Source organism: Pongo abelii, chromosome Y (assembly GCF_028885655.2).
Source record: "Pongo abelii isolate AG06213 chromosome Y, NHGRI_mPonAbe1-v2.0_pri, whole genome shotgun sequence".
In the NCBI taxonomy this organism is placed as follows: domain Eukaryota; kingdom Metazoa; phylum Chordata; class Mammalia; order Primates; family Hominidae; genus Pongo; species Pongo abelii.
In genome coordinates, this window is record NC_072009.2 from 54,430,452 (window position 1) to 54,451,722 (window position 21,271).

General features: G+C 37.3%; 1 pseudogene; it reads right to left on the reverse strand.

The window, feature by feature from the left end:
* Positions 1–3,027: 3,027 nt before the first annotated feature.
* On the reverse strand, positions 3,028–4,152 carry LOC129053137 (actin, cytoplasmic 2-like; annotated as a pseudogene).
* Positions 4,153–21,271: the final 17,119 nt, after the last annotated feature.

The following is a 21,271-nucleotide window of genomic DNA, read 5'->3' on the forward strand; positions in this document are numbered from 1 at the left end:
ATTCTTCCCAGTTCTTTTTCTTTCTCAAGAATTGTTTTCACAATTTATGGCTCTCTATATAGCTATACAAGTTTTGTACTTTGTTTTCTATTTCTGTGAAGAATGCCATTGAAATTTTGATGGATCACATTGCATCTGTGTATTGCTTTTGATGCCATAAATATTTTAACAATATTAACTCTCCCAATCCATAAGCATAGAGAATCTTTCCATTTATTTTTGTCTTCTTAAATTGCTTTTATCAATGTCTCATAGTTTTCAGTGGAGAGATCTTTTACTTTCTGGTTACCTTTTTTTAAGTATTTAATTTCTTTGATATGCTTATAAGTCAGATGAGTTTCTTGAATTCTTTTTCAGTCAGGTAATTATTTGTACAATGACGTTACCAAATTTTTTCATTGGTTCTAACAGTTTCTTAAATAGAACATTTGAACTGTCTTTACATATAGGAGTTTGTCATCTGCAAAGAGAGATAACTTTACTTATTGCTTTATAATTTGGCTGCCTTTTTTTTTTTCTCATCAGATGTTTATGTTCCCTATTTGATTTGTTTCCGTTTTAATTATTATTTTATTAATTGTGCCAATTTTGAAGTTCGTTGTTTTTCCTTCTAGATTCTTAGATACAATGAGATGTTGCTTATTTGGTATCTTTATTTTTTTAATGTACTCATTTATTGCTGTAATGTTCCATCATAATGCTGCTTCATTGCACACCATAGGTTTAGGTATGTTGTGTTTCCACTATTATTTGTCTCAAGATATTTATGAATATTTCTTTTATGTTTATTTTCAACAATTCATTGTTAAGGAGCAATGTTTTAAAAATGTCATGTAGGCTGGGGGGCAGTGGCTCATGCCTGTATTCTCAGAACTTTGGAGGCCGAGGAGGGAAGATCATGAGGTAAGGAGATAGAGACCATCCTGACTAACACGGTGAAATCGTGTCTCTACTAAAAATACGAAAAATTAGCTGGGGGTGGTGGCAGTCACCTATAGTGCCAGCTATTCGGGAGGCTGGGGAAGGAGTATGGCGTTAACCTGGGAGGCGGAGCTTGCGGTCAGCTGAGATTGTGCCACTGCACTGCATCCTGGGCAACAAAGCGAGACTCTGTCTCAAAAAAAAAAAAAAAGTTCATTATTTGTGAGTTTTTTTTTTTTTTTTTTGATTTCTCCTCTTACTGATTTTTGGTTTGCTACCATGACAGTCTGAAAAATATTAAATATGTTTTTAGCCATCTCACTTTTTTAACACTTATTTTATGGCCTAGCACATGGTCTATCTTAGAGAATCCTCCAGGCGTGTTACAGCAAAATATATATTCGGCTGCTACACGATGAAAAGTTCTGTATATGTCTGTGGGTTCATTTAGTTAAAATTAAAGTCTGGCATTTTCTTATTAATTTTCTGTCGAGTTTATCTATTCCTTGTTTTAATTGAGGTACTGAAATTTCCTACAATTATTTGATTGCCATTTTCTTCTTCATTTCTATTTATATTTGCTTTAAATATTTAGGTGCTCCAATGTTGAGTGCAGATGTATATATATAACTGTTATAACATTTTGATGAATTGATTGCTTTATTATTAAATGATGACCTTCTTGGTCTTATGACAGGTTTTGAATTGAAATCTCTTTTATACATGGGAGTATAGCCACTCCTAATTTTTTAATTACCATTTGCATAGCAGTATCTTCTTCTATTCCTTCATTTTCAGCCCATGTTTGTCCTTAAAGATTAAGTGGGTCTCATGGGTAACATGTAGTTGAATCCCGTTTTTAAAATCCATTTGGTTACTCCACATCTTTTAATTACATAATTTAATTCATTTGCATTCAAGATAATTATTGATAATTAAGTTCTTACTACTGCTATCTTGTTAGTGGTTTCTGATTGAGTCATACATCATTTTTTCCCTTCTTCCTCCCATGTCTGCTTTTAAATGTTTAGCATTTAAATATCTTCAGTAGTGATAAGCTTTGACTGCTTTGTTTTTATCGTTAGTGTTGCTGCTGTAGTTTTTGATGGTCTTCAAATGCTCAGAGAAAACATCTTATAGTTAATAATCAACTAGCTTAAGCTGACAACTTTTGTCACATAAAAACCCTAGACACTTATCCTCTGTTCCAATGATGTTTTTGACATCACAATTTATATCTTGTAATACTGTGTCTTCCTTAAAGTCCTATTGTTGACAAGTCTTTTCCAAATGATTTCGAGCTCCTCCATTTTTTTGTTTATTTTCCCTTGGTGCTTTTAGAATTTTCTTTATTTCTCAACCTTTGAGAGCTTGATTCTCTTTTTTGGCAGCACTTTTATTTTTCCTTACACAATTATGTGTTGCTGAGGCCTAACGTTCTCACATAACAGTAGAAAACAAAAATTTGTTGTCATCTCTTTACAGAATCTAGAATTTCATACAAAAAACCTTACATAAATTAAAAGGATGAATACATTTACAAGTGTAAATGCAAACTGCTTCCAAATCAAGGCAAGTGAGAGTCCACCGTGTTCTGGAAAAAACATCAGCTGAGAAAGGAAACTGGGTCCTATGGCTTGGACTTTCCAACCGTGACAGACAGGCAGGACAGAAGAAACTAGGTCAGGAGTCCTTGCCAGCCTTTAGAGAAATCCCAGAACACTCAGCCCTGATACATTAATACCCTGCACAGATCAGAGACTGCTGGCCATGCAGACACACCAAGCCACAGACTTGTCTTCCACAAGTACATTCTTACCTCAGTCACGAAGTGACCACTCCAGGTGCACTAAAGTTTGAACTCAAAGATATGTACACAGTATTAAACAAATACCAAGGGGAACAATTAACTTGAATTCAAGGTCAAAATCAGCAACAAGTTCTATGATCCAGTGCTGGTATCAGATACAAGCTTCAAGGACAATTTCTTCTCAAAGGCTTATTCCAATTTCATGAGGCTAGCATGAGGTGTACGCATTTGCCAAGGGCAAATTTATACTTCTGTATTAACGCATGCAGCAAATGCTACACATCTGCTCAGTCCATTTAGAAGCATTTGTGGTGGATGATGGAGGAGCCTGACTCATCATACTCCTGCTTGCTAATCCACATCTGCTGGAAGGTGGACAGTGAGGACAGGATGGAGCTACCAATCCACACTGAGTACTTGCGCTCTGGGCGTGCAATGATCTTAATCTTCATGATGCTGGGCGCCAGGGCAGTGATCTCCTTCTGCATCCTGTCGGCAATGCCTGGGTACATGGTGGTGCTGTCAGATAGTACCGTGTTGGCATACAGGTCTTTGCGGATGTCCACGTCACACTTCATGATGGAGTTGAAGGTGGTCTCATGGATGCTGCAAGATTCCATACCCAGGAAGGAAGGCTGGAACAGCACCTCTGGACACCGGAACCGCTCCTTGTCAGTGGTGATGACCTGGCCATCGAGCAGTTTGTAGCTCTTCTCCAAAGAAGAGGAGGATGTGGCAGTGGCCATCTCCTGCTTGAAGTTCAGGGAGACCTAGCACAGCTTCTCCTTGATGTCATGCATGATTTCCCACTTGGCTGTGATGGTGAAGCTGTAGCCTAGCTTGTTGAGGATCTTCATGAGGTACTCAGTCAAGTCCCAGCCAACAAAGTCCAGAAACAGGGTGGCATGGGGAAGGTAGTAGCTCTCCTAGAAGGGCACCGTGTTGGTGACCCTGTGTCCAGAGTCCATGACAATGCCAGTGGTGCACCCAAAGCCATATAGGGACAGCACATCTTGGATGGCCACATACATGGCTTGGGTGTTGAAGGTCTCAAACATAATCTGAGACATCTTCTCTCTGTTGGCCCTGGTGCTCAGGGGTTCCTTGATTAGCAGCACTGGGTGCTCCTCTGGGGCCCCATGCAGCTTATTGTAAAAGTGGTGCCAGATCTTCTCCATGTTTTCCCAGTTGGCGATGATGCCATGCTTGATGGGTTACTTCAGGGTCAGGATGCTGTGCTTGCTCTGGGCTTTGTTGTTCATGTAGGAGTCCTTCCGGCCCATGTCCACCATCATTCCCTGGTGTCGGGGGCACCCCACGATGGAGGGAAACATGGCTCAGGGAGCGCTATCCCTAGCAAAGCCAGTTTTGCACATGCCAGAGCCATTGTCAGTGAGCAGCATGGCGATCACTTCTTCTATTGCGATGGGCAGAGGAGTGGGATAGCGGAGCCACAGAAGAACAAGGTGAACGAGCTGGCAGTGGTGACTGGAGCGAGAGTTTTATTCTTGTTTGTTGTGGGATAGTTTTATGTGGTATTAATCTTTTTTGTTGACTACGATCTTTCTGATCCTATATATTTATATTTCTCTCAAATTTTTGAAAGTTATTATTCACCTGAATATGCTGTATATATCTTCCTTTTGCTGAACTCTTTCACGAATATTGCTAAATCTTAGATTTGCTTATTTAAGGTAATTCTGTATATCTGGTAAATAGTCTTCATTCTTTTTGATTGTTTTTCTGTTTTGTTCTTTGTGAATTTCTTAATAACTTTTGTTAATTTATTTTATTTTCTTTTTTCTTTTGCCATTTTTTTTTTTTTTTGGACAAAGCCTCTCTGTGTTGCCCAGGCTGGAGTTCAATGGCACTACATTGACTCCCTGAAATATCAGGGTTTCACCGTCATGTCCAGACTGGTGTTGAACTGCTAACCTCAAGTGATCAACCCATTTCAGCCTCCCAAAGTGCTGTGATTACAGGCCTGAGCCTGCACAACTGGTCCTAATAACTCATTTTAGAGCTCACTGATTCTTTATTCTGTTTGATCTATTCTGCGGTTGAAAGCCTTCTGATTTTTCCACTTCAACCAGTATATTTCTCAGTTCCAGGATTCTTTATTTTTAAATAATTTCAGTCCATTTTTAAAAGTTTCTTTCAGAATTGTATCAGTTCCTTTTCTGTGTTGTTTTAGAGATCTGAGTTTCCTGAAAACTGATAACTTGAATTCTTGATCCAATAAACACTGATAGCCATCTTATTAATTAGCATTGGTCAATGGTTTATGCTTTGTCCATTTAGGGAGGTTAAAATTTCCTCTTTGGTATTATTTCTTGTGGTTATACATCTATATCTTTTTATTGAAGGACTAGTTATTTAGTTTATTGTTCTCTCTGTCTTATTTTGCATTTTGAGTTTTCTTTAAGACATAAGTATTGTGGGGTATTGTTTGCTTGATTTTGGCTAGGTCAATGCCTCTGTTTTGGCAGTAGATGGTGCCTTAAGCCCAGGTTTATCTCAGCTCTAACAAACTTTGAAACACAGCCAGTCTCCTATATGAGAGATTTTGAAAGAGATATCCTAAGAGTGTGGGAAGGCTCTCTATAGGTTTGTGATCAAGGAAATTATGCAATATACCTCCTTCCTTATGGTAATGCTGTACAGGCACTCAGGGTTGACATCTCCTGTGACTGAGATATCCAGGCTGGAGATGGGAGTCCTGCCTTTCTACTTCATGCCTGGTTGTCCTCAGGTTTTTTTTTTTTTTTTTTTTTTTTTTTTTTTTTTTTTTTTTTTTTTTTCTCTTTTCAGAGCTCACAGGGCTTCCTTGGGTGAAGATAAGAATAAGTCCCCTGCCAGGGAAAACCCAGTGATGGGGAATCTTTCCATCCACTTCAACTTTATTTTATTCAGTTTAGTAACCAAGAGTCAGAGGATTGTTTTGTTTTTTGTTTTTATCTTTTTTTCCTTTTTTTATGTGAGTATAGAAGAGTATTTTATTTTATTCTATTCTATTCTATTTTATTTTATTTTATTATACTTTAAGTTTTAGGGTTCATGTTCACAATGTGCAGGTTAGTTACGTATGTATACATGAGCCATGCTGGTGTGCTGCACCCATTAACTCGTCATTTAGCATTAGATATATCTCCTAATGCTATCCCTCCCCACTCCATCCAGCACACAACAGCACCCAGAGTGTGATGTTCCCCTTCCTGTGTCCATGTGTTCTCATTGTTCAATTCCCACCTATGAGTGACAACATGTGGTGTTTTATTTTTTGTCTTTGCGATAGTTTGCTGAGAATGTTGATTTCCAATTTCATCCATGTCCCTACAAAAGTCATGAACTCATCATTTTTTATGGCTGCATAGTATTCCATGGTGTATATGGGCCACATTATCTTAATCCAGTCTATCGTTGTTGGACAATTGTGTTTGTTCCAATTCTTTGCTATGGTGAAAAGTGCCGCAATAAACATATGTGTGCATGTGTCTTTATAGCAGCATGATTTATAGTCCTTTGTGTAAGTACACAGTAATGGGATGGCTACTCACAAACAGTGTAAAGTGTTCCTATTTCTCCACATCCTTTCCAGCAACTGATGTTTCCTGACATTTTAATGATTGCCATTCTAACTGGTATGAGATGGTATCTCATTGTGGTTTTGATTTGCATTTCTTTGATGGCCAGTGATGATGAGCATTTTTTCGTGTGTTTTTTGGCTGCATAAATGTCTTCTTTTGAGAAGTGTCTGTTCACATCCTTTGCCCACTTTTTCATGGGGTTGTTTATTTTTTCCTTGTAAATTTGTTTGAGTTCATTGTAGATTCTGAATATTAGCCCTGTGTCAGATAGGTAGTTTGCAAAAATTTTCTCCCATTTTGTAGGTTACCTGTTCACTTTGATGGTAGTTTCTTTTGCTGTGCAGAAGATCTTTAGTTTAATTAGATCCCATTTGTCAATTTTGGCTTTTGTTGCCATTGCTTTTGGTGTTTTAGACATGAAGTACTTGTCCATGCCTATGTCCTGAATGGTAATGCCTAGGTTTTCTTCTAGGGTTTTTTATGGTTTTAGGTCTAACGTTTAAATCTTTAATCTATCTTGAATTAATTTTGTATAAGGTGTAAGGAAAGAATCCAGTTTCAGGTTACTACATATGGCTAGCCAGTTTTTCCAGCACCATTTACTAAATAGGGAATCCTTTCCCCATTTCTTGTTTTTCTCAGTTTTGTCAAAGATCAGATAGTTGTAGATACGCGGAGTTATTTCTGAGGGCTCTGTTCTGTTCCATTGGTTTATATCTCTGTTTTGGTACCAGTACCATGGTGTTTTGGTTACTGTAGTCTTGTAGTATAGTTTGAAGTCAGGTAGCATGACGCTTCCAGCTTTGTTCTTTTGGCTTAGGATTGACTTGGTGATTTGGGCTCTTTTTGGTTCCATATGAACTTTATAGTAGTTTTTTCCAATTCTGTGAAGAAGGTTATTGGTAGTTTGATGGGGAAGGCATCAAATCTATAAATTACTTTGGGCAGTATGATCATTTTCATGATATTGACTCTTCCTTCTCATGATCATGGAACGTTCTTCCATTTCTTTGTATCCTCTTTTATTTCATTGAGCAGTAGTTTGTAGATCTCCTTGAAGAAGTCCTTCACGTCCCTTCTAAGTTGGAATCCTAGGTATTTTATACTCTTTGAAGCAATTGTGAATGGGTGTTCACTCATGATTTGGCTCTCTGTTTGTCTGTTATTGGTGTATAAGAATGCTTGTGATTTTTGTACATTGATTTTGTATACTGAGACTGCTGAAATTGTGTATCAGTTTGAGGAGACTTTGGGCTGAGACAATGGGGTTTTCTAGATATACCTTCATGTCGTCTGCAAACAGGCACAATTTGACTTCTTCTTTTCCTAATTGAATACCCTTTATTTCCTTCTCCTTCCTAATAGCCCTGGCCAGAAATTCCAACAATATGTTGAATAGAAGTGGTGAGAGAGGGCAACCCTATCTTGTGTCAGTTTTCAAAGGGAATGCTTCCAGTTTTTGCCCATTCAGTATGATATTGACTGTGGGTTTGTCATAGATGGCTCTTATTATTTTGAGATACGTCCCATGAATACCTAATTTATTGAGAGTTTTTAGCATGAAGTGTTGTTGAATTTTGTCAAAGGCCTTTTCTGCATCTATTGAGATAATCATGTGGTTTTTGTCTTTGGTTCTGTTTATATGCTGAATTATAATTACTGATTTGCTTATATTGAACAAGCCTTCCATCCCGGGGATGAAGCCCACTTGATCATGGTGGATAACCTTTTTGATGTGCTGCTGGATTCGTTTTGCCAGTATTTTATTGAGGATTTTTGCATCAATGTTCATCAAGGATATTGGTCTAAAATTCTCTTTTTTTGTTGTGTCTCTGCCTGGCTTTGGTATCAGGATGATGCTGGCCTCATAAAATGAGTTAGGGAGGATTCCCTCTTTTCCCATTGATTGGAATAATTTCAGAAGGAATGGTAGCAGTTCCTCCTTGTACCTCTGGTAGAATTCAGCTGTGAATCCATCTGGTCCTGGACTCTTTTTGGTTGGTAAGCTATTGATTATTGCCACAATTTCAGAGCTTGTTATTGGTCTATTCAGGAATTCAACTTCTTCCTGGTTTAGTCTTGAGAGGGTGTATGTGTCAAGGAATTTCTCCATTTCTTCTAGATTTTCTTGTTTATTTGTGTAGGTGTTTTTAGTATTCTGGGATGGTAGTTTGTACTTCTGTGAGATCGGTGATGATATCCCCTTAATCATTTTTTATTGCATCTATTTGATTCTTCTCTCTTTTCTTCTTTATTAGTCTTGCTAGCAGTCTATCAATTTTGTTGATCCTATCAAAAAACCTGATCCTGGATTCATTAATTTTTAAAGCGTCTTTTGTGTCTCTATTTCTTTCAGGTCTGCTCTGATTTTAGTTATTTCTTGCCTTTTGCCAGCTTTTGAATGTGTTTGCTCTTGCTTTTCTAGTTCTTTTAATTGTGATGTTAGGGTGTCAATTTTGGATCTTTCCTGCTTTCTCTTGTGGGCATTTAGTGCTATATATTTCCCTCTACATGCTGCTTTGAATGTGTCCCATAGATTCTGGTATGTTTTGTCTTTATTCTCGTTGGTTTCAAAAAACATCTTTATTTCTGCCTTCATTTCATTATGTACTCAGTAGTCATTCAGGAGCAGGGTGTTCAGTTTCCGTGTAGTTGAGTTGTTTTGAGTGAGTTTCTTAATCCTGGGTTCTAGTTTGATTGCACTGCAATCTGAGAGACAGTTTGTTATAATTTCTGATCTTTTACATTTGCTGAGGAGAGCTTTATTTCTACCTATGTGGTAAATTTTGGAATAGGTGTGTTGTGGTGCTGAAAAAAAATGTATATTCTGTTGATTTCGGGTGGAGAGTTCTGTAGATGTCTATTGGGTCCACTTGGTGCAGAGCTGAGTTCAATTCCTGGGTATCCTTGTTAACTTTCTGTCTGGGTATCCTTGTTAACTTTCTGTCTCATTGATCTGTCAGATGTTGACAGTGGGGTGTTAAAGTCTCCTATTATTATGTGTGGGAATCTAAGTCTCTTTTTAGGTCAAGCAGTACTTGCTTCATGAATCTGGATGTTCTTGTATTTGGTGCATAGACAGTTAGCTCTTCTTGTTGAATTGATCCCTTTATAAGTATGTAATAGTCTTCCTTGTCTTTTTTGATCTTTGTTGGTTTAAAGTCTGTTTTATCAGAGACTAGCATTGCAACTCCTGCCTTTTTTTATTTTCCATTTGCTTGGTACATTTTCCTCCATCCTTTTATTTTGAGCCTATATGTGTCTCTGCACATGAGATGGTTTTCCTGAATACAGCACACTTATGGGTCTTGACTCTTCATCCAATTTGCCATTCTGTGTCTTTTAATTGAAATATTTAGTCCATTTACTTTTAAAGTTAATATAGTTATGTGTGAATTTGATTCTGTCATTATGATGTTAGCTGGTTATTTTGCTCATTAGTTGATGCAGTTTCTTCCTAGTCTCAATGGTCTTTACATTTTGGCATGATTTTGCAGTGGCTGGTACCGGTTCAGCCTTTCCATGTTTAGTCCTTCCTTCCTTCAGGAGCTCTTTTAGGTCAGTCCTGGTGGTGACAACATCTCTCAGCATTTGCTTGTCTGTAAAGCATTTTATTTCTCCTTCATTTATGAGGCTTAGTTTGGTTGGATATGAAATTCTGGGTTGAAAATTCTTTTTTTTCAGAATGTTGAATATTGGCTCCCAGTCTCTTCTGGCTTGTAGAGTTTCTACCAAGACTTCAGCTGTTACTCTTATGGGCTTTCCTTTGTGGGTAACCCGACCTTTCTCTCTGGCTGCCCTTTACATTTTTTCCTCATTTCAACTTTGGTGAGTCTGACAATTATGTGTCTTAGAGTTGCTCTTCTCAAGGAGTATCTTTTTGGCATTCTCTGTGTTTCTTAAATCTGAATGTTGGCCTGCCTTGATAGATTGGGGAAGTTCTCCTGGATAATATCCTGCAGAGTGTTTTCCAACTTGGTTCCATTCTCCCTGTCACTTTCAGCTTCACCAATCAGATGTAGATTTAGTCTTTTCACATAGTCTCATATTTCTTGGAGGCTTTGTTCATTTCTTTTTATTCCTTTTTCTCTAAACTTCCCTTCTCACTTCATTTCATTCATTTCATCTTCCATCACTGATACCCTTTCTTCCAGTTGATTGCATTGCGTTCTGAGGCTTCTGAATTCTTCACGTACTTCTTGGGCCTTGACTTTCAGTTCCACCAACTCCTTTAAGCACTTCTCTGTATTGGTTATTCTAGTTATACATTCATCTAAATTTATTTCAAAATTTTTATCTTATTTGCCTTTGGTTTGAATTTCCTCCTGTAGCTTGGAGTAGTTGGATCGTCTGAAGCCTTCTTCTCTCAACTCATCAAAGTCATTCCCCCCTCCAGCTTTGTTTTGTTGCTAGTGAGGAACTGCATTCCTTTGGAGGAGGAGAGGCGCTCTGCTTTTTAGAGTTTCCAGTTTTTCTGTTCTGCTTTTTCCCCATATTTGTGGTTTTATCTACTTTTGGTCTTTGATGATGGTGATGTACAGATGGGTTTTTGGTGTGGATGTCCTTTCTGTTTGTTAGTTTTCCTTCTAACAGACAGTACCCTCAGCTGCAGGTCTGTTGGAGTTTGCTAGAGTTCCACTCCAGACCCTGTTTTCCTGAGTATCAGCAGAGCAGCAGATTTTTGTGAACCGCAAATGCTGTTGTCTGATAGTTCCCCTGGAAGTTTTGTCTCAGAAGAGTACTTGGCCATGTGAGGTGTCACTCTGCTCCTACTGGGAGATGCCTCCCAGTTAGACTGCTTGGGGGTCAGGGGTCAGGGACTCTCTTGATGAGGCAGTCTGCCCATTCTCAGATCTCCAGGTACATGCTGGGTGAACCACTGCTCTCTTCAAAGCTGTCAGACAGGGACATTTAAGTCTGCAGAGGTTACTGCTGTCTTTTTGTTTGTCTGTGCCCTGCCCCCAGAGGTGGAGCCTACATAGGTAGGCAGGCCTCCTTGAGCTGTGGTGAGCTCCACCCTGTTCGAGCTTCCTGGCTGCTTTCTTTTCCTAAGCAAGCCTGGGCAATGGCGGGCGCCCCTTCCTTAGCTTCACTGCTTCCTTGCAGTTTGATCTCATATTGCTGTGCCAGCAATCAGTGAGACTCCATGGGCTTAGGACCCTCTCAGCCAGGTGTGGGATATAATCTCCTGGTGCGCCATTTTTTAAGTCCATCAGAAAAGCGCAATATTAGGGTTGGAGTGACCTGATTTTCCAGGTGCCATCTGTCACCCCTTTCTTTGACTAGGAAAGGGAACTCCCTGACCTGTTGCACTTCCTCAGTAAAGCAATGCCTCTCCCTGCTGTTACACTTCCTCAGTAAAGCAATGCCTTGCCCTGCTTCGGCTCATGCATGGTGGGTTGAACCCACTGTCCTGCGCCCACTGTCTGGCACTCCCTAGTGAAATGAACCCAGTACCTCAGATGGAAATGGAGAAATAACCCTTCGTCTGTGTCACTCATGTTGGGAGCTGTAGACCAGAGACTTTCCTATTTGGCCATCTTGGCTACCCACCTTTTTTCTTTTTTTTTCACACTTGGTTGTCAGCAGACTAGGGGAGAAGTGTCATGAATATAAAAGGCCAATTTTTTTACCCTTTGCCTGGTTTCTTCACTTCTCTGTCACCCTAGGAATATCCTTATTCTCAATTTTGAACCCTGCGTTATTGATGGTGATAATCTCAGCTCTATACTCGGTTTTTCTGTGGGTGTTCTAGGAGGATTAGGGTTGGAGGCAATTGATTGCAGCTTCCTTTACTATACCATATTTTTTATAAAAGCACTCTAGTTTACACTTTTTCTCCTTTTTGTGTACATTTATGTTATAAATTTTACATTTCCTCTTTTTTATCTATATGTTTATGCATATATATTTCTCAACATTGATTTAGTGCATTTCAGAAGCTTTAGTATGTTTTAATTTTTCTTTTATTTGTGAAAATTATTTAATTCTTTGCAGATTCTTCAGGTAACCATAGGTTGTTGAAGAGTCTATTTATTAGTTTCCAAACAATATGTATTTTTCAGTTTTTAGAAAATGAGACTCAGTCTGGCATGGTGGTCATGCTTATAATCTGAGCACTTTGAGAGGCCAAAGTGGGTGTATCACGTGAGGTTAGGAGTTTGAGACTAGCCTTCTCAATACAGTGAAACTCTGTCTCCTATAAAACTATAAAAATTAGCCTAGCATGGTGGTGTGTGCCTGTAGTTCCAGCTACTCAGGAGTATGAGGCAGGAGAATTGCTTGAACATGAAAGGTTGTGGTGAGTCGAGATCACACCACTGAATTCCATCCTGGGTGACAGAGTGAGACTCCAATTTATTTACTTATTTATTTTTTAAAAAAGAAAGCAAAAAAGAAATAAAGAAAAAGAGGAAATGATCCTTTAGTTTTATTCCATTGTGGTTGGAGAAAGCATTATATGTGATTTCAATAATATTAGGTATAATTAGACTTGTTTTGTGGCCTACCATAAAGCCTGTTCTGAAGATAGCATAGAGAATAACACATAAGCAGTTTAGAGGAATGTGTAGTCAGCTTGTGGACTGTTTTGTATATGTCTGAGAGACTTATTTGTTTGATACTGCTTTTCAAGACCTTTGTTTTCTCATTGAACTTGGATTTGGTCATTTCACACATTGTTGAACGTGGGGTGTTGAAATCTCCAACTATTATTATTATTGCAGAAAGGTCTAGCTCCTCAAATCTATTCGTTTTTGTTTCATATATCCTGAGGATCTGTTATTAGGTATATATGTAAGTGATATATCTTCTTGATCAATTAAAGAATTTTGATATTTGTCTAGAAATTCTACCTCTATCTTGGTTACTGTTTGCATTATTTTTTCCCTCACTTTTAAAACATTTAAAAAGTTATTCTGCCAGTCTTTGACATTTAACTGGACTTTATTTGGACTGAAATTAATTGCTGACAAGAATTTAATTTCCTATTTTTGTCCTTTTTTTCTACAAGTTTTGTTGTTGTTATATTTCATTCCTCCAAAACTGTTCATATTTGCATTTGTTTTTCTGGGGTACAATTTTGACTCCTTCATTTCTCTTCAGTATATTGAACAGTTATTATCCTATTGGCTATTAATGGTATTATAATTAATATCTTAAATTTATAATAATACAGTGTGAATTACAATAACTGAGTATTGACATTATAGAAAAGTCATTTTCCTATATTGCTCTCCCTACCTTTCTACCTTTTTTGTCAGAAATTTTTGTTATACAATATGTAGTAACAACCCAGATATGTAATTATTGTTTTATTTTTGTCATTTCTTCATTTTATTATTGACTTTTATTTTACTTCATTGAGAGAGGGGTTCAGTCACATAGGCTAAACATGGTTCACTACAGCCTTGAGCTCAGGGGCTCAAGGGATCCTTCCACCTCAGTCCCTCATGTACCCAGGACAGAAGTGTATGCCACCACAGCTGGCTAATTTTGTAGATTTTCTGTAGAGACAGGGTCACTCTTTTTTGCCCTGACTGGTCTCAAACTCCTGGGCTCAAGGAAATCCCCATCCTTGGTTGTGATTACAGTTGTGAGATACTGTGCCTTTCCTCTTGTCATTTAAATCTAGTAGAAAAATGAAGTCACAGAAACCCCATATACAATGATATTGGCTTTTTTATTTCCTGGTGTAATTACTTTATTGATGTTCTTTATTTCATTTCTTATTTGCACATGATATAGTAGTAATCTACTCTTTTTAATTCTGTTTGCTTGGAAATGCCTCACTTGTTCATCAATTTAAATTTTGGTTTGGAAAGATATTGAGTTTATGATTGACTTAATTTTATTTATTTCAGCACTTTGAAGATCTCATCACAGTGACATTTCCTCCATAATTTTTAATGAGAAACTGACTGTTAATGTCATGGATGATAACTTGCATGTGATCAGTTACTTCTGTCTTGCTTCTTTTAAAGTTCTCTATTTATTTGTCTTCTGTCAATTTCAGTGCATGTGTTTCAGTGCAGATATCCTTGAGTTTATGCTTCCTGGAGTATTTTTTTTTTCTTTGGAGATTCTTGGATGAGTAGATATCCATCTATCAAAACATTTGTGAAGTTTCAGCCACTGTTCATTCAAATATTATTTTTCTTCCCCCCATATTTCTCTTTTTTCAGTGGAACCCCCATTATGAATATGTTGATATTCTTGATGGAATCCCATGTCAACCTTAGTTTTGTTCATTATTCTTGTTTCTCTTTTTGTTTCATACACTGAATAATATCAAACAATCCATCTTCAAGTTGTCTCATTATGCTGTTTGCCTGCTCACACAAGCTATTCAGTCTTTCTAGTTACAGATTATTGATTTCACTTTTTAAATAATGTATATGTCTTTACTGATATTTTCAATTTTGAATCACTGTTCTACTGGGTTCCTTCAGGTCTTTGAGAACATTAAAATGAAGAGAATTGAAAGATTTCCCTAGTTAGTACCATGCCTAGGCTTTCTGAAATAGTTTCTTTTAATTAGGTTTTCTTTGAATGTGCTTTTTTTGTGTTTAGCTTTGAATGCCTTTATTTTATTGTTGAACTTTGAACACTTTGTATATTATTCAGTATATTCAGATAACAAATTATTGACCTCCACAATTGCTTAGTTTGTGGGTTGTGTACTTGTTTAACAACTCTTTAAAGCTAGTTTTGTAGTCTGTGTTCTTTGTCATGTAAGGCCACTTAAACTGTGTTCTGTCATCATTTTGTTCATCTACTGTCTTTGAAACATTTAAAAAAAAAACAATACAAGGAAGGAAAAGAAAAAGAGGAAAAGAAATAAAAGAGAAACTTTCCAGAATGCATATGGACTCTTTCAGGGACTCTAGGGTTTAGTCCTAACTCAGGGAAAAGTGAAAAGTTTTGAGGTCTTTTCCATGCATGCCTCCAAAAATGGACATACTTATGTCCTTCTAAATATACCAGTAGGAGTCTAGGTGTGGTGGTTCATATCTGTAATCCCAGCAATTTGGAAGGCTTAAGAGAACAAATCACTTGAGCACAGAAGTATGAGACCAGCCTTGACAACATGGCAAGATCTATTCTTTATTAAAAAAATACAAAAATAAGCTAGATTTGGAGGCCCATGCCTGTACTGTGAAATGCTGAGGGGGGAGGATTGATGGAGCCCGGAGAGGTGAGATGCTCAAGAGGCTGAAATGGCAAGATCATGTGAACCCAAGGAGGTTGCCACAGCAGTAGGCCATGATCATGCCACAGGAATCCAATGTGGGCCACAGGGCAAGTTCTGTGACTATTTAAAACCCAATCCAAAATAAACAGCAGTAAACTGTAAGAGTTTTTCAAAGCTGATTTTCCTTATCAATTTTATTCACCAGCCTCTTCTTTCCAGGCATTTTGTTTGTCTACTGCTTGACCTGACTTATTCCTTGCTACTCGTGGCTCCGACTAGTATATATCCTTTCCACAAAGGCCTCCTGGGAGTCAACTTCTGCCCCCAAGGAAGCTCTGAGGTGGGCTAAAGAAAATCCTCTGAGCTAATAATCTCTAAGGGAGCCTCAGACATTTTAAATCACACAACCACAATTATTTGAGATAAGCTCCGTATTTCCACATGTGCATCAAAATCTGCATCTAGAATCTAATCTTCCTCACAGTTGCCATGAAGCCATGGAGTGGGTGATGATGGTCAGTTAAAATGCCAATACTGTCTTGCCCAAACTTAGAGTTCAGGTCTTTCTTCATTAAACACACCCCTGAGTTACGTTATTTGATTCCAGAGCTCCAAAAATCAAGTCTGAGGTTGTTTTCTCTTCCTTATATCTCTTCAGTTTTAATTCAATTGACTTTAGTGACAGCATAAAATAGAAACTTGGTTAAATCTGCCTTGCTTTTTACTGTTCAGGGAGGTTTCTTTTGAGACAGAGTGTCATTTTCTCACCCAGCCCAGAGGGCAGTGGTGCGATCTTGGCTACTTGCAGCCTCTTCCATTTTCAAGGGATTCTCTTGTCTCAGTTTCCTAAGTAACTGGGATTACAGGCATGCGCCCCCATGCCTAGAAAATGTTCTTATTTTTAGTAGAGAAGGGGTTTCACCATGTTGGCCAGGCTTGTCTCAAACTCTTGGCCTGAAGTCATCCACCTGCCTCAGCCTCCCAAAGTGCTGGGATTACAGTCATGGAGCCATCATGTCCAGACTGTTTTGTAAGACTTTATTTGACACTGCTTCCATCATTATCATGAAACCCATTCTGTCTTTCATGTCATAAGAAATGGTTAAGAATATATATTTATATTAGCAACTTTTAAATGATATGACTTGATTGTTTTATAAATTATTAAGAATTCAGTTACTTCATTTCACAACAATATGGTAGTTGTTATAATTAAGTTCCATATTGGGACAATTTAATCTCCCAGTCTCTAACTAAAGTATTTGAGTGTAAAAATTAACTCTCTAAATAGACTACATAATGTGCAGCTCATATATTATTATAACATTAGTGGTGTTTTATATAATTAAATGTAAGGGTGATATTTTACGACACTATCCTATTATCTTGTAGAGTCATACCCTCCTAAGAAGACAGAATTACACTGGGTAGATGTAGGCATATCAATATAGAATTCAAAAGACACTCCTCAGATTTCACTGGGAAATAAAAAGTGAAATGTTACAACTGTTCTCGAAATATGACCCTAACCAGTAAGGAGAAGGTTTCTGATCTCTATGATAAAAGGAACGATAAATAATGTATTACTTGAGATTTTTCCACATTTGTTTCCGGTATTCAGTTTTGAATAATAAAAAATGTAAATGATAACTGTAATGATACATTTAAGTAATAAAAACATTTAAATACATTTTAAATTTTAGACATTTAATATGAATTAAATGGTGAGCATACATTTCTTTATTCATATAACTCCAAGAGGCTCTCAAGTATAGAGAAGAATATGTCAAGTTCACAGCTCTAAATGTCTTATAGCTAGGATGGACAGAAATGGAAGGAGTGAGTGAAAAAATAGCATAAGTTTATCTGCAAGTCAACTAAAATATTGTTTCATGAATACTATATAGACAGTATTCAAAAATGTATTAATGAATTTACAAAATTGTATTATTTATTATAATATTAAACACATAGAGAGATGTTATTATATCTCAGATTTCTAGCTTAAAATGGTGGATATAATAGTAAATAACACTGAAATGGCTCCTCACTTCATAAAGTAACAGTTAATAGTAAAGCAGAAAGGAACAAGAACAGAAAAGAAGAGAAAAGAAATGTGTTTCATTCGTTGAAAAGTAGAATTATTCCAGACCCTCAATGAACAATAAATTGAACAGGGTAACACAGAAGAAGGAAGTAAATTAAGATGTTGATACTATCAATTAGGGAACAATAAATGATGACCTCACCTTTAATGTATAAACAGCAACAAGAAAAAAATTTGTAGATGGTAGATAATAAATAAATTATTGTTATAGATAAAATATGAAAGAGATGAGGGAAAATAATTGTATTTGGAATATCTCCAGTTTTTATGTTATATAGGTGATGTGCTTTTGGAAAAAAAAATGTGGGGAGAGAGAGGCATGTAGAAAGTGTAAAGAAGTTCAGGGGAAGTTTTAAATTTAGCTGTCTTAATCTTGGGGCACTCGTAAGAAAAAAAGTACAATGTATAGAAACTCAGAGATCATATCACTGGTTGAATTCCTTAGAACCACAGGTTTAAAACTTAAGAGGCTTTTGTCTCAAAACAACATCAATAAAAAGCCAGGTGTGATGGTGTGCATCTGTAGTCTCAGCTACTGAGGAGACGAATGCAGGAAAATTGCTTGAGCCCAGAAATTTGAGGCTGTATTGAGTCAAGGTCTCACTACTGCACTGCAGACTGGGTCACAGAACATGTTTTCAAAAAAGGAAAAGGAAAGAAAAGAAAAACGGAAGGGAAAAGGGAAAGGAGAAAGGAAAGGAGAAAGAGGTATTCTGTGTAGTTACATTAGTGGTCTAACCAACAGACATCTATTAGATAAAATGAAACAAAGCACACTGACAAATAAATAGAGAAATCAGATGAAAGTTGAGTCATGTAATCCAAAGCAAAATAGTATTTCAAGAATGAGGGTGTGAATCAGTTTTACAAATACACATGACTGTTTGAGTAATATGCAACAGACAAGTGATATATGGGATTTAGTGACAAGTAGAAGATATGATTCTAAAAACAGGGTAAATGCCTTAAGAAAGGAGAGTGAAGAAAAATAAAATTAAACCTTGTCAGGGCCAACTCTTTCCACGAGTCTTCCCATCGCAGAAAATAAATAAATGAGTTGACAATGGCATATCTGGGACTAAGACAAGCAGGATGTAGATCCAGTAAAGAAAATGATCAAACTGGGTGTGGCATCTCACACCTGTAATTGCAGCACTTCGGGAGGCTGATAGGATGGATCATTTGAGGTCAGTTTGAGACCAGCCTTGGCAACACAGTGAAACCCCAATACAGTTAAAAATTCTAAAACTAGCCAGGCGTGGTAGTGCATGCCTTAATAGCAGATACTTAGGAGGCTGAGGCAGGAGAATCACCTGAATCCAAGAGGCCAATGTTGCATTGAGCCAAGATTGTGCCAGAGACTCTCTCTCAAAAAAATTAAACTAAACTAAAATAGAAAGAAATGATCCTGAAGGTAGAATGAAGAAGTAATGGTACAAGGAGACAACAAATAATAAGTAAATCAGTGTTTTAATAAGCTGGGAAATTCAAAGCAAAGGCAAAGAAGGTCATAACAAGGAGCAGTAAAAAATACACACAAATCTATACAAGTTTTGTATTTGTTGATGATTTCTCAGGAGAAAGAAACACAAAAGAAAGTGGGAATAAGAAAGTTGTCACCATTGCTTTGGTAGAAAGAAAAAAAGGAGAAAGACCAACCACAACAAAAAAATGTAAATTATACAACATTAAGCTTTAGTGTTCTTCATCCCTTCCCATGGTTATTGTTTCCTCAAGAAATAACAGAAGCCAAATATTCAAAATAGAAGAAAACTTTAGCATATATTACTGTCTGTGTATATCAAGTCATGTTTATTTTAACTGTAATTCATTCTTTTAAAATTTGTATTTTAAATTAACAAATATAAATATTTATGGGACACAAAGTGATTTTATAATGCATGTATATATTGCAAAATAATTATATTGGGCTAGTTACCATATCCATTACCTCACATACATACCATTTCTTTCTTTGTGGTAAGAATATATAAATTCTACATTTTAAACAATCTGTATTTTTGAGATAGAGTTTTGCTCCTGTTGCCCAGACTTGAGTTCACTGGTGCAAACTCAGCTCATTTCAACTGCCACCTCCCGAGTTCAAGTTATTGTCTTGCCTCAGCCACTCGAGTACCTGGGGTGAGAAGGGCATGCCACCAAACCTGGCTAATTCTTATATTTTCAGTAGAGACAGTGTTTCATCGTGTTGGCCAGGCTGGTCTTGAAACTCCTGACCTCTAAGGATCCTCTCTCCATGGCCACCCAAAGTGCTGGGATTTCAGACATGAGCCACCATGCCTGAACTTGTTTTATTAAACAATTTTGAAGTTGACATTTATTAACTGTGATCACTATTTGTTGCAAAGGATGAGCAGAACTTCTTCCTGTCTCAATTAAATCTGTTACCCTTTGTTACCCTTACTCTATACACTCCCATCACCACCCCACACTACAATCTCTACTTTTTGTGTTTGTAGAAAGAGTAAGGTCCTTGCTGCATTGCCCAGGCTGAAGTACAGTGACACAGCTATGGCTCACTGTGGCCTCAAACTTCTGACCTCAAGTTATCCAACCACCTCATCCTCCTATAGTGCTGGAGTGACAGGCATGTGCCACCACATCTGCCATATTCACAGTTTGAATGAGTTCAACCTTTTTAGATTTTACATATAATTGTGATCATTGTATACTTGTCTTTCTGTGCCTCTCTTATTACACTGAGCAAAATATCTTCCAATTTCATTCATTTGGTCACAAATAAATCAAAGATCTTTCTCCTTTTTTTTTTTTAATTTTTTTATTATACTTTAAGTTCTAGGGTACATGTGCACAACGTGCAGGTTTGTTACATATGTATACATGTGCCACATTGGTGTGCTGCACCCATTAACTCATCATTTACATTAGGTATAACTCCTAATGCTATCCCTCTCCCCTCCCCCCACCCCACAACAGGCCCTGGTGTGTGATGCTCCCCACCCAGTGTCCAAGTGTTCTCATTGTTCAATTCCTACCTATGAGTGAGAACATGTGGTGTTTGATTTTCTGTCCTTGCGATAGTTTGCTCAGAATGATGGTTTCCAGCTTCATCCGTGTCCCTACAAAGGATATGAACTCATCCTTTTTTATGGCTGCATAGTATTCCATGGTGTATATGTTTCACATTTTCTTTTTATTTATTTATTTACTTATTTATTTATTTGTTTATTTTTTTCTCCCTCCTCCCCCCACCCCACAACAGTCCCCGAAGTGTGATGTTCCCCTTCCTGTGTCCATGTGTTCTCATTGTTCAATTCCCACCTATGAGTGAGAATATGTGGTGTTTGGTTTTTTGTTCTTGCGATAGTTTACTGAGAATGATGATTTCCAATTTCATCCATGTCCCTACAAAGGACGTGAACTCATCCTTTTTTATGGCTGCATAGTATTCCATGGTGTATATGTGCCACATTTTCTTAATCCAGTCTATCATTGTTGGACATTTGGGTTGGTTCCAAGTCTTTGCTATTGTGAATAATGCCGCAATAAACATACGTGTGCATGTGTCTTTATAGCAGCATGATTTATAGTCCTTTGGGTATATACCCAGTAATGGGATGGCTGGGTCAAATGGAATTTCTAGTTCTAGATCCCTGAGGAATCGCCACACT